Source organism: Amblyomma maculatum, chromosome 6, assembly GCF_055883805.1.
Source record: "Amblyomma maculatum isolate TAMU_Amacu chromosome 6, ASM5588380v1, whole genome shotgun sequence".
Lineage (NCBI taxonomy): Eukaryota > Metazoa > Arthropoda > Arachnida > Ixodida > Ixodidae > Amblyomma > Amblyomma maculatum.
In genome coordinates, this window is record NC_139349.1 from 179,140,842 (window position 1) to 179,161,281 (window position 20,440).

General features: G+C 48.0%; 1 pseudogene; it reads left to right on the forward strand.

Moving 5' to 3' along the window:
- LOC146187487 (uncharacterized) overlaps nucleotides 1–4,979 on the forward strand; it is a 123,911-nt pseudogene extending 118,932 nt beyond the window's left edge.
- The last annotated feature ends 15,461 nt before the right edge of the window (nucleotides 4,980–20,440 follow it).

Below are 20,440 nucleotides of genomic sequence, written 5' to 3' on the forward strand. Positions count from 1 at the left end.
ATACTGGCAAATTCCTATGCACGATGCAGACAAGGACAAGACTGCCTTTTCTCCCCCCGACGGTCTCTACGAATTTAACGTGATGCCTTTCGGACTCTGCAATGCGCCTGCCACCTTTGAGCGCATGATTGATACCGTGCTTCGCGGCATGAAATGGAAAACATGCCTATGTTATCTCGACGATATCATTGTTTTCTCGTCAAACTTCACTCAGCACTTGCAGCGTCTCACTGATGTCCTCACGTCCCTTGCCCAGGCGGGGCTTCAGCTGAATACCAAGCAGTGCCACTTTGCGAGTAAGACCATCAAAGTACTCGGCCATGTCGTCAGTAAGGCAGGAATCCAGCCTGATCCCGAAAAAATTACGGCTGTCGTTAATTTTCCTCGGCCCCAACGTCAGAAAGATCTTCGCAGCTTCCTTGGCTTAGCCTCCTACTTCCGCCGTTTTATTCGGAACTTTGCAACAATTGCTGCCCCGCTACACAAGCTCGTGTCTTCCCAAGTGTTTTACACCTGGTCCACTGAATGTGAAGATGCCTTCAAAGGTCTCAAGCAGGCACTCACTTCCACCCCTATGCTTCGCCATTTTGACGCTGACGCGCCCACCATACTTCACACAGACGCCAGTGGCCACGGTATTGGCGCGGTTCTCTTGCAACGCAACGCAGTGTCTGAAGAGCAAGTCGTCGCATACGCCAGTCGTACGCTTACTGCAGCTGAGCGTAACTATACTATTACCGAGCAAGAGTGCCTCGCCGTTGTTTGGTCGGTTCAAAAATTTCGACCTTATTTGTATGGCCGCCACTTCACCATTGTCACAGACCATTACGCACTCTGTTGGCTGTCATTGCTGAAGAACTTATCGGGTCGACTGGGTCGCTGGGTACTACGTCTTCAAGAATACACCTTCACCATCACTTATAAATCTGTGCGAAAACACCTCGACGCTGACGCCCTCTCCCGCTGCCCATTGCTACCTACTGACGCGGCCTCACATACGGTCTCCTCTCCCTGCTGCCATCCGAGTCAGCCTTCTGCTGGCCACCTGAATGTTGCACCCATCGCTATAGCTCCACTCGAGAACAATGCTGATTTCTCGTCCCTGCAGCTGACTGACCCTTACTGCCGCACAATCACCGCTCGCATCCGTGGAGAATCAGTTGTCCCAAACAGTCGCTTGCGCCGTCAGCTTCGTCGGTTCCGATTTCACCACGGAACACTTTACCGCGACGTTTATCACCCTACGGGTCAACGCTGGGTACCCGTTGCCCCTCGCTCCCTTCGTTTTAAAATTATGGAGGCTTACCACGACGACCCCACTGCTGGACATTTAGGCCACTTTAAAACTTACGACCGTATCAAGAGCCGCTACTTCTGGCCTGGGCTTTCTGCCAGCGTCGCCAAATTCATTTCATCATGTCCGTCTTGCCAGCATCGCAAGCGTTCAACATCCCCTCCTGCTGGCCTACTGCAACCTCTACCTTGCCCATCTGTGCCTTTTGACACGGTCGCTATTGACTTGTTTGGTCCTCTCCCTTTGACGTCAGACGGCAACCGTTTTGTTGCCACTGCCATCGACCATCTAACGCGGTACGCTGAAACCGCACCTCTTCCCTCCGGTGCCGCCTCTGAAGTCGCCGATTTTTTCCTGCGTGCGATAGTTTTGCGTCATGGTGCTCCTCGTATTCTCATTAGCGACCGTGGAAAGACACTTCTTTCTCAAGTCCTTGAGGAAGTACTGCGAGCAGCCAACACCGTCCATAAGACTTCTTCTAGCTACCACCCTCAGACCAACGGACTCATCGAGCGGTTTCATCGCACTTTGTCCGACATGATATCCATGTATATCGCTCCTGATCACCGGAACTGGGACAACGTTTTACCTTTTGTCACCTACGCCTAAAATTCCGCTGTTCAGCGCACTACTGGTTATAGCCCTTTCTATTTAGTTTATGGCCGTCAACCATCGACAGTAGTGGACACTACTTTCTTCTCTGCTCCCTCTACGTCTGAATCTCTGGGCGAAGAGTTTGCCACTCGTATGGCCCAGTGTCGCCAACTTGCCCGTTTGAACACTGAAGATGCTCAACAAGAACACAAAGCCCTGTATGATCAATGCCATCGAACTCCCTCCTTTTACCCCGGTGATGAAGTTCTCCTGTGGACACCAATCCGCATTCCTGGCCTGTGTGAGAAGTTTCTTCATCATTATATTGGCCCTTATACAGTACTCCAACAAACGTCTCCGGTGAACTATCGCGTTATTCCCTCGCACACCGTCGCAGATCGACGTCGTCGCTCCGAAGAGATCGTCCACGTCTCGCGCATGAAGCCCTATGCACGTCGTCCCTCATCCCTGTAATCAGCGACCAGGGTGGCCGCTCTTTTTTCGGGGGGATTTGTTTGAGCGCAACGCGTGAACTTTCACCTCTTTCATCTGTATAGATTCATCATCATTATCATCATCACCGCTGACTGCTGCTCGGAGTGTCGCGCGCTGTGTGCCAGCTGGTTCTGGAATAGAACAGACGTTTTGTGCAAGTGCTGTCTCACAATTTATATATATATATATATATATATATATATATATATATATATATATATATATAAATATATATATATATATATATATATATATATATATATATATATATATATATATATATATATATATATATATATATGTATATATATATATACAGATATATAAAAATACATATATATCAAAGTCAAACATTCCGGTGAAGTACGGGTGCGATTTCATTTCAAAAAGGAATCTTCTACTATAGGCAGATATGTGAGTTTTCCAGGGCTCCTATTAGGTCCCGAGGAAGCTGACTTGGGATTATAGATAAGATACGACTCTCGCACTTCCCTGTCATGGTGTGCGCAGAAGTTTGATTCCAGGATTGTTACCTTCAAGTTGTTAAATTCGTGACCGGGAATATTACATTCCTCGATAAGAGTAGATTAGGGAGTGACATGGGGTATGCGCGATGATTAATAAATCTTATTCTGAGGCGTCTCTCGGTTTGCCCGACATACTGCAGCTGACATGTTGAACTCTCAAGGAGACATAGCACATTTGAGCTGTCGCAATTGAAGTTATCTTTTATTTTTATGGTAGAGTCGGAGGCTGGGGTTGATGTGCTCATTTGGGCGCAGACCTGACAATGAGGCTTTTTTTTATTTAGTTCCTAATTAGGGTTGTGTTCTTTGGTATCACCTCTGAGCATTACTGCTCTTTTCTCTTTGGAATTTGGTATCCGGAATATCAATTTTTTTCCTTTTTATCACTGTGCAACTCATGATTTACTGGTTGGTCTTTTATGCTTGTATGCGTTCCGAGGGCTTTTGTGCCCCCCTGTACAGCTAACTGTGAATACTTAACATACTTGTGAACAGTGACTCATAGTTGACGCGCGTCTAATGTGTGCCGCGCAAGTTGGGGAACAAAGAGCACTCACTTCCGTATTTCCGGGTGTCTGCCTGTCGGCTTTGTCCTGCTGTGGTACTTTTCTGAGGGGTAGGGTTACTTGGCTTAGGCACTCCGTTCCGCGCAGACCTTAGCATATTGCTTTTATGGGCTCCTCATCCTTTGTCAAAAATTTTCGACCCTTGTGGAACTCATTCTTGGCTGGATGATCTCTGTGTTTGTGTGCCTTCCGGAGTCTTTTATTGGGCCACCGTGTTTATGAATAGCTTACTCCTGCTGGAGGCGCGGCTATTGGGCCAAACGCACGTTCGTGGAGAAATGGCGATGGGCAGGCTTCCAGTCATTGTCTTGGTGTCTGCCTGACTCATGCTTGACTGTCTGGTCTCTTTGTTTCGGCATGTCTGTGTGTGTGTGTTTGCATATGCATCCAGGAATATTATCTTATGCCCACGTGTACCGGTTACTGTGAGAACTGAACATCTTTCCGAACCGTGAGTCATACCATGCCATGTGCTTTTTAATCTTTTGTCTGTTTTTAACTCAGGCGCACTGTAGCTTCCTCCTGTAGCTGCCATGTGCTTGTTTGAATCTTTTACTTGTTTGTTTTTTATTTTTTTGGTGTCTACCTCAGGCGCACTGTAGCTGCCTAACTCATAACCCCATAAAACTGATCCTGATCTGTAAAATGCCACTCTGATGAAGACTGGTCCCCAGTCGTAACGTCAGTAAAGCCTTGTTCTGCTTTTAAGCGTGCGTCAGTCTACTTTATAATAATATAACTTCTGGTTCATAGTGTTTTCTTCCGAACTGCTATTTAGCTACCGTGAACCTTGTAAACTTCATCCGGAAGTTCCCAAAGACCATCACCTCGACAATACTCATCTGTGACTCCCAGATCAAGTACCTATACCACCACTTTATTCCCCATCGCAAAGGTACGCGAGCTTTTATCAGCCAGCCTGGAGCCCGCGTCGATAATGCAAGGTCTTTACTTAATTTCGTGCCCTCGACATGCAAAACAATCATTCTTCATATCGGCACGAATGACGTGGCTGTTACCAGCGCCACAGAGGCCTTTGACAAGTACAAAGTCCTCCTTGATGAGATTGTGGCACAACTACCCAATGTGTCCAGAATTTATATACCACTCATTCTGCCGAGGAGCTACAACCGCCGACAGGGCAGCCGCAATGTTGAGTTCATTAGATAGTGCAACCGGGAGGCATGTCGCTGCAACAACCTTTTGCGGGACTTCTGTAGACGATCTAGGAGCATCCTGTATGTCACCTATGGCTTAGAATGGTACGTAATGGCTGCCAATGGTCTACACGCTACCTTTGTGGGTGTTGCCATCATGGCCAGCCACATTCAGCGAATATGCGTCAGGAAGAGTGGCTCCCCCACATCGTGGAACGAGTGCGCATCATCAGACAGGCTGGTGGAAAAGCCCACTGCCGACTCCAGTCCACACCCATCCCGCCAAATGCAGACGTGCCAACCGAGAAGACGGCCTCCACACCACCTCCACCACCCTACTTTCTAACAAGGAGTTCCCCCCACGAGGACCTTCAGCTTCGCAGCAGTCAAAGCCTACTCCTCGTCGTTACTACCTCAGAAATAGGGATCCACAAGAGTGTTCCAATTGCACCCAGGATTGACTCGCCGGCATCATTGATAGTTATTCCGGTAAAAGTTTGTCTGTTTTATCTAGAGACTTTCTGCATGCTAGAAAATTGTCCGACAAGCGAATCCGTCATGAAATGCATGCGTGTGCCTTACGCCGCTATTTGAATTTTTCTGTGATACCTATGGGCCTAACAATAGATCTCAAACCCTCCACACCGGAATTTTCACCTGAACACTGGAATAATGGGACGCGATACTTCATAGCGCATCTTTAAAACCTACTAGCATAACTATTGACAATTACCAGTGCAGCGCTATAACCATACTTCACGCAGAAAAAAATTAAATCCTCAAACTTAGCCCAGATGAGTCCGTATCAATTAGAGAAAAAAGCTGCACTATTTGAACCAAAATCGAAAGCGTTTTTCCATGATGAGGTCGCAGTCCCTACCCTTTCGGAGTTCACATCTCTCGCACTTCCCTTACCTCTCACGGCAACACAGTATCAACGCTCCAATAATCCGATAGTAAATATTTGTAGTGCCGCAGTTAGCAATACAGAGGTGAGTGCCCTCTGTAGGGGTCTTAGTTTCTGCCCAACAACACAGGATACAACGAATTTCATTGGTTAAAGATTTAGATAACTTTGCGTGCAACATGAGATTACGGGAGTATTTCCATGACCACCCCCAAAGGGACGAAACGCGCCCACGTTGCCTAGCAACACTGGTTGGACCCCCTCCCCACTACGTGACAAGCACCTTGCATGAACATTAAAGCAGTACAACATGACGTACTGGAGGCATATAAACGTCAAAAAACATTCCGCCACAACCTCTGCCTTAGCGAAAGGAAGGCTCTAAAGGTTCTGTCTAGGCGCTATGACATAATAATTAAACCAGCTGATAAAGGTGGCGCCACTGTCATCATGAATCGGGCCGATTATGAAGCGGAAGCCGAGAGGCAACTATCGGGCAGCACGTTCTACAAACGCGTTAAGGACGACCCGACTGAATATTTCAAAGAAACTATCAAGAAAACCCTCGACGGACTTCCGAACGACAAAAAAATCGATGAGCGTACGGCCCGCTCCCTTCTCCCGCTTAATCCTGTCGAAGGAAGGTTTTATTTGCTAGCAAAAAGTCAAAAGAAACGAAACCCAGGACACCCAATTGTTTCCGGCATAGGCACCATCACGGAAAACCTGTCCCTGTATGTCGATAGCATCATAAGCAAAATTCCGCATACATTTCCCTCGTATATAAAGGACGCTATCCACTTTCTCTCTGACATTTCACATCTGCTTATGCCCAATAATTCTTTCCTTGTAATACTGGATGCTGCGTCACTCTACACAAATATACCACACACAGACGAATCCAAGCTATACTCCAGGACTTCAACCAGTCAAAACAGGGCAAATTAATTGACAACAGCACGCTAAAATCATCTCACACTGATTCTTCAACTGAACAATTTCGAACTAAACGGCGCTCACTACATACAAATTAGCGGCACATCCATGGGTACAAGAATTTGACCTAATTATGTTAATATTTTCATGGGTATTTTAGAGGAGGATTTTCTTGCTAAAACTACTAATAAACCGCTCTAATATAAACGTTTCATCGACGATACTTTCTTAGTTTGGCCCTACGATGAAACATCTGTCCTAAAGTACAATCGAGCCTTCAACAATGCTTATCCTTCAATCAAATTTGTGCGCCATCATTCGCGCTCCGCGGTGAATTTCCTTGATGTTACGGTAACGGTCTCTCAAAATAGGCTCGTTACAAAGCTCTATCGAAAGCCCACAGATTCCCAGCAGTATTTACACTTTGGAAGCAGCCACACGAGACACTGTAAGGCTGCGGTCACATACAGTCGATCACACCGTTTTAGGCGCATCTGTTCAAGAAACGATGACTTTGCATCCAACTGTGCAAAGTTCAAAGACGCACTGCTGCGTCAAAAATACCCTACACGAATAATTGACGATGCCATAGATAGAGCAGCCAAACTCAGTCGCGAAGAGATTCTTCGTGGCTCTAATGGAGCTACCCAGACATCTAACCGCACGAACGTTGTCCTCACACATCCTGGCTCTGTTCCCAATGTCTCGCACATTCTAGCCAAACACTGCAATATACTCGAGCAGAGTGAACGCTGCAAATCTGTTTTTGCAGAGCCAACACGGGTCGTGTACCGACGAAACAGAAATCTTAGGGACATCTAAACATTTTCAAAAATCAACATTCCTAAGACTTCGGGCTGTTCGCCTGCAATAAGCCTCGTTGTCAGGTCTGCGCCCAAATGAGCACATCAACCACCGCTGTTAGCACAGCCTCCAACTTTTCTATAAAAATAAAGGGAACCTTCAATTGCGACATCTCAAATGTGCTATATCTCCTTGAGTGTTCAACATGTCAGCTGCAGTATATCGGGCAAAGAGAGACACGCTTCAGAATAAGATTTATTAATCATCGCGCACACGCCAAGTCACTCCAAATCACCCCTTATCGAGGAATGTTAATGTTCTCGGTCACGAATTTAACAACTTGAAGGTAACAATCCTGGAATCAAACTTCTGCACACACCATGACATGGAAGTGCGAGAGTCGCATCTTATCTATAATTTCAAGTCAACTTCATCCGGATTTAATGAAAGCCCAGGAAAACTCACATATCTACCTATAGTATAATATGCCTATTTGAAATGAAATCGCACCCGTACACCACCAGAATGTTTCACTTTTTTTATTTCATTACTAATTCCTAATTAGGATTGCGTCCTTTGGTATCACTTCTCAGCATTACTGCTCTTTTCTTTTTGGAATTAGGTATCCGGAATGACATTTTTTTCCTTTTTACCCCAGTGCAACTCATGATTGACTATTTGGTCTCTATGCTTGTGTGCGTCCTGAGATCTTATTTTGTGCCCCCCTGTACAGCTCACTGTGAATACTTAACGTACTTGTGAAACAGTGACCCATCCTTGAGGCGCGTCTAATGTGTGCAGCGCGAGTTGGGGAACAAAGAGCACTTACTTCCGTATTTCCTGATGTCTGCCTGTCAGCTTTGTCCTGCTGTCGTACGTTTTTGAGGGGTAGGGTTACTTGGCCAAGGCACTGCGTTCCGCACACCTTACCATATTGACTTTTTTGGGCTCTTCACCTTCTGTCAACAATTTTTGACCCTTGTAAAACTCATGCTTAACTGGATGATCTCTGCGTTTGTGTGCCTTCTGGAGCCTTTTATTGTGCCACCATGTACATGAATAGCTTACTGTGACTACTACACATATTTGTGAACAGTGACTCCTGCTGGAGGCGCGGCTGTTGTGCGCAGCACACGTTCGTGGAGAAAGGGTGATGGGCAGGCTTCCAGTCATTGTCTTGGTGTCTGCCTGACTCATGCTTGACTGCCTGGTCTCTGTGTTGGGGCATGTGTGTGTGTTTGTACATATGTATCCAATAATCGTATCTTATGCCCACGTGCACGGGTTACTGTGACAACTGAACATCTTTCCAAACCGTGAGTCATCCCGTGCCATGTGCTTTTTGAATCTTTTTTCCGTTTTTAACTTAGGCGCACTGTAGATGCCTCTTGTAGCTGCCATGTGCTTGTTTGAATCTTTTGTCTGTTTTCTTTTTATTTTATTTTTTATTTTTCCTTTGGTGTCTAACTCAGGTGCACTGTAGCTGCCTCCCTCAAAACCCTATAAAACTGATCGTGATCTGTAAAATGCCACTCTGATGAAGACTGGACCCCAGACGAAATGTCAGTAAAACGTTGTTAGTTTTTAAGCGTGTGTCCAGTCTACTTTATAATATTATAACTTCTGGTTCATAGCGCTTTCTTCCGAACCGATATATATATATATATATATATATATATATATATATATATATATATATATATATATATATATATATATATATATATATATATATATATATATGTATATATTGTAAAACAGGTATTGTGCTCTGATATGTTCAGCGCCTGTTGCTGAAGAGAACGACGACAAACATGTTCAACGCGCGTGACGGGCAGGAAAGAGAACGACAACGAAGCTCGCTTCGACGCTCGTACGTGTGCTACCACGTCTCACGACTGATCGCAGAACGTTCCATTGACTCTCGACAACGTATCGCATTGTTCAAGGTCTTCCACAACAAGTGGTGGAGGTGCTGGGTATCAGTACGGTGACTAACGGTAGTTGTGTGCCCCAACGAATGTTGCTGGGAGTCGAACGAAGCCGCGAAACGTTGTAGGATGGCGACAAGCTGGGCTCGTTGTAAGGGCGTCAGGCCAGCGTCGATAGACCGGTGGAAAACTTCGAGGGATGATGGAGTGGCGACAGAAATAGGTGTTATGGCGCTGATGTGAAGGCCGGCGATGGTATCGCAGAAGGAATAGGTGGGCGTAAAATTGAGCAAAGCGGCACTACCCAGTGACTGGCCACGAAGTAAAGTGGTAGGGCAGGGGCACGCATTACAAGCAAAAATAGCACTTGAGTTGCGAAAAATTGTCAGCACAGCATGGGGCAGCAACACGGATTTTTGGTCAGCGCATGGTAACGAAGGTGTGTAGATAAGAGGGGCGTCGGAAAGAGCAGCACAATAAAGAGGCACAAGCACTGAGGAGAAAGGCGGAACGTCGGTGTCCTCTGCGACGTGCACGGTAGCGGCAGCAGCAGCGGGTGTGTCGAAAAAAGTGTCACTGATGGGTGATAACTCAAGTTGAGCACGGGCGCAGTCTATTATTGCGTTAGGATTGGAGAGGAAGTCCCAACCAAGGATAACGTCGTGTGATGAGCGGGCGAGGACGAAGAATTCTATGTGTATTGAACGTCGTCGATAACAAGGCGGGCGGTGCAGGCGGCTAATGGTCGCATGTCCTGAGCGCTGGCTGTTCGAAGAGAAATTGCAGGAAGCGGTGTCATTACCTTTTTGAGTTTGCGACAGAGGGCGTAATTAAGAACAGAAACGGCTGCGCCAGTGTCTACAAGTGCTTCGACAGAAACTCCATCGATGAATATGGTAATAATGTTGGCTGGTACGTGAACAGGTCTTGAGTTGGTCCCTGATGGCGCAGTTCTTGCCTCCGGAACTGCGGCCGTTAGTTTTCCGTGTTAACGGCTGATTGGCGGCGGAGCATCGGAGAACGGGAACGACGGCCAGGAGAAGGCGAGCGGGGGGAGCGGCTATCGTAACTTGAAGAGGACTGCGGAGGAGGCTCAGGGAACACAGGCGAGGGGGACGGAGGAAGATTGTACATCGGCTCACGTGTATCGTCGTAGGAACGAGGGCCACGATTGCGGCACAAACGAGCCACATGGCCGGCGTCTCCACAGGCGTAGCAAATAGGTCGGTTGTATTGTGTGCGCCAGAGGTTGGAAGGGTGTGGCTGTGGTCGACGGCGGAGAACCGAACAATAAGGGGGGACTGTAGGTTGCTCAGTTTGCTGACGTCCCTGAGGCTCGTATAGGAGGGGAGGCCGGCTGTACACAGTGGCGACAGAGGGTGGTGGCCGCACCAAAACATCAGCGAACGTGAGAGGAGCCGCCACCAACGGATGCTGAGGAGGTGAAGGCAGAACCTCAGCGACCTGCTCTTGTATGACACGCTGAAGAGTGGCAGTGAGCGGCGTCGGCCTCAGCGCAGTACACGCTCAGCGGAAGTCTGGCTTTGATGAGTACGTTGTCGCTTACGCAAGTCGGACCCTAACAAAAGCTGAAGCAAACTATTCCGTCACCGAGAAAGCGTGTCTCGCTATTCTCTGGGCAATATCAAAATTTCACCCCTGCTTGTATGGCCGTTCTTTGATGTCGTCACCGATCATCACTTCCTCTGCTGGCTGTCTCCTTTGAAAGCTCCTTCTTGTCGACTGGCCCGTTGGGCTCTGGGGCTCCAAGAATACGACATTAACGTCATCTATCGCTCTGGCCGTAAACATGCCGATGCTGATGCTCTCTCACGTTCTCCCTTGCCGTCTGAAGCCACTCCTGCTATATCCGTTCTACATCCCACCGACATGCAAACCGATATGACTTCCGAGCAACGCAAAGACGCATGGATCGCTTCACTCCTGGAATTTTTATCTGGCCGCGCTTCACGACCTCCTTGCCGCGCTCTCCGTCTCCAGTCTCACCTTTTCGCCATCAGAGACGACCTCTTCTACCGTAGGAATTACCTTCCGGATGGTAGAAAGTGGCTACTTGTAATTCCGACCCATCTACGCTCCGTGATTTGCTCCCATTACCACGACGATCCCCAGTGTGCCCAAGCCAGCTTATTGAAAACCTTCACTCGCCTTCGACAGCGGTACTACTGGCGTGGAATGTACCGTTACGTTCGTCGGTTCGTCCAATCGTGCCAAGATTGTTAGCGCCGAAAACACCCACCTCACCAACCCGGCGCTCCTCTGCAGCCGCTGACCTGCCCAGCTCTGCCCTTTGAGCGTGTTGGAATAGACCTATACGGCCTGCTTCCTAGCACATCAACAGGTAATCGCTGGATCATTGTTGCAATCAATCATCTTACACGCTTCGCCGAAACGGCGCCGTTGACATCTGCTACAGCTCAAGACATTGCCTCCTTCATCCTTCATCACATAATTCTTCGCCACGGGGCTCCCAAAGAATTTCTGAGTGACAGAGGTCCTGCTGTCCTTTCTGAAGTTGTCAAAGCTGTTCTTAGAGAATGAAAAATCGCTCACCGCGCCACTTCCGCGTACCATCCGCAAACAAATGGAATGGTTGAGCGTTTTAGCCGCACCATGGGCGACATGCTAGCAATGTATGCCGCTTCCGACCACTCCAACTGGGACCGCGTTCTTCCATTCGTCACATTCGCTTATAACTCTGCCACAAAAGCAACCACCGGTTTCTCGCCATACTTCCTCCAGTGCGGTCGTGAGCCCTCTTGTACCATGGACACCATTCTCCCTTGCCGACCGGATTCTTCCGAATTCACGACTGTTTATGCCGCACATTCCCGCCAGCTTGCCCGGTCCTTCACTTCTCACGCCTAGCAACAGCAGAAAACCAACCGAGATCAATCTGCACTTCTTCCTACTTACCGTACGGACTCTTTGGTCTGGCTATGGGTGCCTTCCTCCAGTCCCGGCCTTTCATCCAAACTTCAGAGCAAGTATCAGGGCCCCTACCATATTGTCAAGCAAACATCCCCCGTCAACTAACTCATCGAACCCCTTACGCCATCCACTGACCACCGTCGCCGAAATCGTGAAATAGTACACACTAACCGCCTTAAACCTTACTACGATCCGGCCATCGTCACATCGCCATGAGCCGCCAGGATGGCGTCTTTTCGCCCAGGGGAAGTTGTAAAACAGGTATTGGGCTCTGATATGTTCAGCGCCGGTTGCTGAAGAGAACGACGACAAGCATGTTCAACGCGCGTGACGGGCAGGAAAGAAAACGACAACGAAGCTCGCTTCGACGCTCGTACGTGTGCTGACACGTCTCACGACAGATCGCAGAACGTTCAATTGACTGTTGACGACGTATCGCCCTGTTCAAGGCCTTCTACAACAATATATATATATATATATATATATATATATATATATATATATATATATATATATATATATATATATATATATATATATATATATATATCTATATATATATATATATATTCCAGATAAAAATTCCAGGAGTGAAGCGATCCATGCGTCTTTGCGTTGCTCGGAAGTCGTATCGGTTTGCATGTCGGTGGGATGTAGAACGGATATAGCAGGAGTGGCTTCAGACGGCAAGGGAGAACGTGAGAGAGCATCAGCATCGGCATGTTTACGGCCAGAGCGATAGGTGACGTTAATGTCGTATTCTTGGAGCCCCAGAGCCCAACGGGCCAGTCGACAAGAAGGAGCTTTCAAAGGAGACAGCCAGCAGAGGGAGTGATGATCGGTGACGACATCAAATAACGGCCATGCAAGCAGGGGTGAAATTTTGATATTGCCCAGAGAATAGCGAGACACGCTTTCTCGGTGACGGAATAGTTTGCTTCAGCATTTGTTAGGGTCCAACTTGCGTAAGCGACAACGTACTCATCAAAGCCAGACTTCCGCTGAGCGTGTACTGCGCCGAGGCCGACGCCGCTCATTGCCACTCTTCAGCGTGTCATACAAGAGCAGGTCGCTGAGGTTCTGCCTTCACCTCCTCAGCATCCGTTGGTGGCGGCTCCTCTCACGTTCGCTGATGTTTTGGTGCGGCCACCACCCCCTGTCGCCACTGTGTACAGCCGGCCTCCCCTCCTATACGAGCCTCAGGGACGTCAGCAAACTGAGCAACCTACAATCCCCCCTTATCGTCCGGTTCTCCGCCGTCGACCACAGCCACACCCTTCCAACCTCTGGCGCACACAATACAACCGACCTATTTGCTACGCCTGTGGAGTCGCCGGCCATGTGGCTCGTTTGTGCCGCAATCGTCGCCCTCGTCCCTACGACGATACACGTGAGCCGATGTACAATCTTCCTCCGTCCCCCTCGCCTGTGTTCCCTGAGCCTCCTCCGCAGTCCTCTTCAAGTTACGATCGCCGCTCCCCCCGCTAGCCTTCTCCTGGCCGTCGTACCCGTTCTCCGATGCTCCGCCGCCAATCAGCCGTTAACACGGTAAACTAACGGCCGCAGTTCCGGAGGCAAGAACTGCGCCATCAGGGAACAACTCAAGACCTGTTCACGTACCAGCCAACATTATTACCATATTCATCGATGGAGTTTCTGTCGAAGCACTTGTAGACACTGGCGCAGCCGTTTCTGTTCTTAATTACGCCCTCTGTCGCAAACTCAAAAAGGTAATGACACCGCTTCCTGCAATTTCTCTTCGAACAGCCAGCGCTCAGGACATGCGACCATTAGCCGCCTGTACCGCCCGCCTTGTTATCGACGACGTTCAATACACAATAGAATTCTTCGTCCTCGCCCGCTCATCACACAACGTTATCCTTGGTTGGGACTTCCTCTCCAATCATAACGCAATAATAGACTGCGCCCGTGCTCAACTTGAGTTATCACCCCTCAGTGACACTTTTTTCGACACACCCGCTGCTGCTGCCGCTACCGTGCACGTCGCAGAGGACACCGACGTTCCGCCTTTCTCCTCAGTGCTTGTGCCTCTTTATTGTGCTGCTCTTTCCGACGCCCCTCTTATCTACACACCTTCGTTACCATGCGCTGACCAAAAATCCGTGTTGCTGCCCCATGCTGTGCTGACAATTTTTCGCAACCCAAGTGCTATTTTTGTTTGTAATGCGTGCCCCTGCCCTACCACTTTACTTCGTGGCCAGTCACTGGGTAGTGCCGCTTTGCTCAATTTTACGCCCACCTATTCCTTCGGCGATACCATCGCCGGCCTTCACATCAGCGCCATAACACCTATTTCTGTCGCCACTCCATCATCCCTCGAAGTTTTCCACCGGTCTATCGACGCTGGCCTGACGCCCTTACAACGAGCCCAGCTTGTCGCCATCCTACAACGTTTCGCGGCTTCGTTCGACTCCCAGCAACATTCGTTGGGGCACACAACTACCGTTAGTCACCGTACTGATACCCAGCACCTCCACCACTTGTTGTGGAAGACCTTGAACAATGCGATACGTTGTCGAGAGTCAATAGAACGTTCTGCGATCAGTCGTGAGACGTGGTAGCACACGTACGAGCGTCGAAGCGAGCTTCGTTGTCGTTCTCTTTCCTGCCCGTCACGCGCGTTGAACATGTTTGTCGTCGTTCTCTTCAGCAACAGGCGCTGAACATATCAGAGCACAATACCTGTTTTACAATATATACATATATATATATATATATATATATATATATATATATATATATATATATATATATATATATATATATATATATATATATATATATATATATATATATATATATATATATATATAAACTTGAAGTAGGTGACACACGATGAAAAAACAACACTTTAATCCGACGTTTCGGCCGGGGTCCGGCCTTTGTCAAGGAATGTAGAAAGAAGCTGTCGGTTCCCATTTCTTATATACATGCACAATCGAAACACGTGACCAGCCAGTGTCAACAAATAAACACCAAAATATCAAAAACAAGATTTCACACGCGTGATGTAATGGCGGTGCAAGGTATATAGACCGAATGACATGTGTTGCGCTTAGGTCATGCATCTTAATATGTTGCACAAAGAAAAGAAGATATATCACTAAAGAGACTGTTGTCACTATCAGGGCACAAAACAAATATCGCGAGGTTATAATGGTTGGAGTACATGTCACATTTAATCCTGCAATATTCAGGAGGGGGGGGGGGATTGATCAACTGAAATATCATTCTCATTGGTAGACGACAGTAGCAGATAACACGTCAGTAGAATTTAACAGTGAAATATAACTGTGATTTAGCGCGGTACACACACACACACACAAAGTAAACAGTCACTCAAATCGCGGCATGGTGACGAAACTCGATCTTCTGCTCAATGCTATGGGGACAAAAAGAAGCAATTAAAGTTAACGGTTCGTAACAGTGTTGATAAAAGGAATCGTGGGCAAGGTTATAGGATAAGTTGTAATGATCAGTGCATGTTACGGCGGGAAGCAATATGACAGTGAGAAACTGGCAAACATGAAAAGATCAGTGCAAGTAAAGCATGACATACTGTGAGGGGCTTTGGGCTGTGACCGTAAAAGCGCAAGCGAAGAGGCAAACAGTGCAAAATGGAGCCAATGTCGATTAAACATAATATCTTTTAAGAAGTTGCCAATGGTGCTACCATTTAGTTAAAATGCTACGACGAGAGACAAGTTAGCTTGCCAATGTTTTCATTCAGACCACAAGAAACCGTGTTAAACTTATGTATTAAAAATGATTCGCGAACTTCGCGTTCATGGTGGGTTCTGAAGCCTGATTCCAGTAAAGTTACTTGCATTTTTTCAAAGGGGTGCTTGGTAATGTTTACATGCTTAGAGATAGGAAGGTTAGGCAGTGTATAACAATGAGCTTTATGATTAATAAATCGGTATCTGAAGGGTGTTTCGGTTTGGCCAATGTACTGAATTTTGCAGATAGAACATTCAAGCATGTAAATCACGGTGTCCGTATCACATGAGAAGTTGCCTCGAATCTTTATATTAAAGTTCGATGCAGTGCTGAAAGCTTTCACTGATGTAGACATTTGTGCACAAACTTTGCAGCGTGACTTGTTGCAAGGATGGCAGCCGATTGGTGCAGTGGGGCTAGTTTTAGACGAAGTTAAAATATCACTGAGGTTCTTGTTACGGCGATAGACAACACGGGGGGCTTGCTGATAAATTTCTTTTAGACGATCACTTTGCATGAGAATACCATGATGTTTCCTTTAATATGCCTGCAACGTTGGGGACCGAAGCTGAATGCGTTAGCACGAGATTGATTCGTGATTGGCCGGAAGGTTCCTTTTCCGCTTTGAGGAGTGCTTTGCGATCAAGAAGGCTTGCTCGTTCCACTGCATCATTTATTAGGCGCTCTGGATATTTGCGTTCCATTAGGGTGTTACGAAGGTTGGCACAGTGAAATTCAAAGTCGCGATCGTCTGAACATATCCGTTTAAAGCGGACGGCTTGTCCATATGGGATGCTAGTCTTCCAGTATTTAAGATGGCTGCTGTCGAAGTGCAGGTACTGAGGTCTGTCACTGGGTTTCCGGTATAGATCAGTGATTAGTTTGCCATTCTTTATTGACACTGTCACGTCTAGAAAAGCAATAGTGGTTCGAGAATAAGAATGAGAAAAGTTTATGGCCTCATGCACATTATTAAAACTAGAGATGAATGATAGAAGTTCTGCCTCACCATGTTGCCAAATAAAAAAAAATGTCGTCTATGAATCTCTTGTAGTAAAAAGGCTTTAGCGGGTAGTCTTCGAGAAGCCGGTCTTCTAATAAGCCCATGAATATGTTGGCGTAGTTGGGACCAATACGTGTACCCATCGATGTTCCGTTAATCTGGACATAATGTCTGCCATCAAATTCAAAGTTGTTAAGTTCAAGTATCAATTTAAGAAGGATAGCCAATGTAGAACCGTCAATATTACTGCACAAGGTTCGATCTTCAAAAGCCTTTACAACTGACCGGATGCCATCGGAGTGGGGAATATTGGTATAAAGTGAAGCAACATCCAGAGTTACGAGCAAGACGCCTTGAGGGATGGTGATATCAGCTATATCTGCTAGGAAATCAGTTGTATCCTTTATGTAGGACTGGAATGTGGCTGGAATCTTATTGATTAGAGTGTCAACATAGCGTGACAGGTTTTCCGTTACGGTTCCTATACCGGAAATGATGGGTCGTCCAGGGTTGTTTGGTTTATGAATTTTGGGCAATAAATAAAATCGACCTGGTACAGGACTAAGGGGAATTATTGACTTTGCAGTGCTTTTGTCAATTGTTTCACTCAAGCTAAGACTGGATAAGGTTTCTTCCAAGACAGTTTTAAACTCCTCAGTCGGATCGCTTTCTAGCAGGCGGTAAAAGGAATCATCCGCCAGTTGCCTTTCGGCTTCCGCGATGTAGTCACTTCTGTTCATGACTACGATGGCACCACCTTTGTCAGCGGGCTTTATGACAATATCAGTTTGTGACGCGAGTCGTTTTATTGATGCGCTTTCTTTTCCAGAAAGGTTACGACAAAATTTCTTTTGGGTATTGTAAGCTTTCAGCACATCATTTTGGACTGCCTTAATATAAATGTCGAGGCAGTTTTCTCTTTGAGTCGGGGGAGTCCAGTGATTTTGAGAGGGCAATTTACCATCTTGTACGGGATCTTGTGGCCGGCCATGGAAGTACTCCTTAAGTCTCATATTGCGGGCAAAATTTTCCAAGTCTTTTAACAATTGAAACTCATTGAACCCACCTGATGCAGGGCAAAAATTTAGGCCGTGTGCCAGGGCACTCTCGTCGTCATTAGTCAGGGTGAAGTTTGAGAGATTTACAATTGAGGTTTGAACCTGAGATGGCACTGGCAACGGAGGCTGGGACTGCGCGGGCCTCCGTTGCCACTGCCATCTCAGGTGGCACTTCTTGGTATTCAGCTGAAGCCCCGCCTGGGCAAGGGACGTGAGGACATCAGTGAGACGCTGCAAGTGCTGACTGGAGTTTGACGAGAAGACCATGATGTCGTCGAGATAACATAGGCATGTTTTCTATTTCATGCCGCGAAGCACGGTATCAGTCATGCGCTCAAAGGTGGCCGGCGCATTGCAGAGTCCGAAAGGCATCACGTTAAATTCGTAGAGACCGTCGGGGGTAGAAAAGGCAGTCTTGTCCTTGTCTGCATCGTGCATAGGAATTTGCCAGTATGCCGAGCGGAGATCGAGACTGGAGAAATACTCAGCGCCTTGGAGACAGTCTAATGCGTCATCAATACGAGGCAAAGGGTAAACATCCTTGCACGTGATCTTGTTAAGTGCCCGGTAATCCACGCAGAAGCGGACTGAACCATCTTTTTTGCGAACGAGGACCACAGGTGAGGACCAAGAGCTCGTGGATGGTCGGATGACATTTCGAGCAAGCATGTCAGCAACTTGCTCCTCAATGATTTTGCGTTTTGCTGCTGAAACGCGATACGGCCTTCGTCGAACAATAGCAGAGCCGTCCGTCTCTATGCGATGAGAGGTGACGGAGGTCTTCCCCAACGCTGAGGCGCACACATCAAAAGTCTCTCGGTGCCGCAGGAGGACGTCTAGCAGAGCTGTGGACTGCTCGGATGTAAGGTCAGGACTGATGGCGGCTGCGAGAGCAGAGGATGTCGGAAATTGAGGCTTGGCAGGAGGCGGTGGTGCGCTGGAAAGTGTGTTGAGGGAAACGGGATCGCAGTCAAAAATAAACCAAACTGTGGCTCCTCTGGGCAGTAAGAACGGCTGGAGAGTTGTATTAAGGGCCGCAACGACCGCGCAACCGCGGGTGAAGGAGGTGAGGCACGAGGCAAGAGCTAGGCCGTCGGAGGTCCACCGAGGAGCGGGCATAACGAAGGCTTCGCCATCAAGAGGGTAGTCCAATGCCACGATGATCAGCTGCTCGCGTCCTGGGGGCAAAACGAAATCAACTGCTGCGAACACGTGTGGTGGTGAACAATCAGAAGTCGGTAACATATCGGGGTCCGCAAGATGAATAAGGCGCTCACGGCAAGAGATGAGGGCGGCCGCCGACGATAAGAAATCCCACCCCAAGATCGTGAGATGAACGCACGTGGGGAGCACAATAAATTCGATATGATGACGCTGGTTATCGATGAGGACACGTGCTGTGCATTGGCCGGTGGGTTTCATAAGAGTTCCACTAGCTCAACGAAGTGGCGGACCGATGTATGGCGTTATAACTTTGCGCAGATGAGAACACAGAGAGAAATGCATGACGGAATAAGCGGCGCCGGTGTCGATGAGGGCCTCAACGTACAATCCTTCAACAATCACTACTAGCATATTCGACGGTCGCCCAGGAGGAATTGTAGATTGCGAACTCGAAGCAGCTTTCCGTCCAAAAACTGCTTCGGTTAGTTTTCCGTTATTGGTTGGAAGGGTTGCGAGGCAGGACGAAGCGGTGACGTGCGGCGAAACGGCGAAGGGGATCGGCGTCGGGAAGGACGCGAGGGCCGTGAAACATTGGTGGAATTCGGAGGAGAGGAAGAACGCCGGTAAAAGTCCGAGTAGGGCAGGGCAGAATCATCAGGCTGGCGCACGCGGGCACGTTCGAAGGGAGCATAATCCCGTTGCTCGTGTTGTTGGCGGCGGCGACAGACACAGGCAATCTGGCCACGTATCCCACAATAGTAGCACACAGGGCGGGAGGGGCGCCAGGCTGTAACAGGACGATGCGCTGTAGGATATGGTGCCATGGCAGCGACGTGATCGCACACGGGTGCCGAACAAGTACGGGAAGGCGGAGTGGGTTGCCGTGAAGTAATCTCGGCATAGGTTGGCAAGGAATGTTGGGGGGCATTGGGAGGCGGCGAGGGAGGTTGGGAGGCAATGGGAGGTGGGGCAGGTGCCACAGTGCAGTTGAAATTCTTCAGTTCATCTTTGATGATGCTGCGCAAATTCACCGTTGCTGGCGGAAGAGTTGGAGATACTGCAGAGGGGTTGGTGAGGCCGTAGAGCTCCTCCCGGACCATGGTGCGGATTAGGGACCGCAAATTTCCATCTATGAGGGAGCCACCATCACTGGGGTCTTGCACGAGGCGGCAGGACTGTAGCTGCTCCAGACGTTGACATGCGGATGTGATATCAGATACGGACGACGGGTTTTTAAACACGAAGGCATTGATAGCAGCAGTGTTGATGCCCTTAATTAAGTGGCGAACACGCTCAGATTCAGGCATAGCA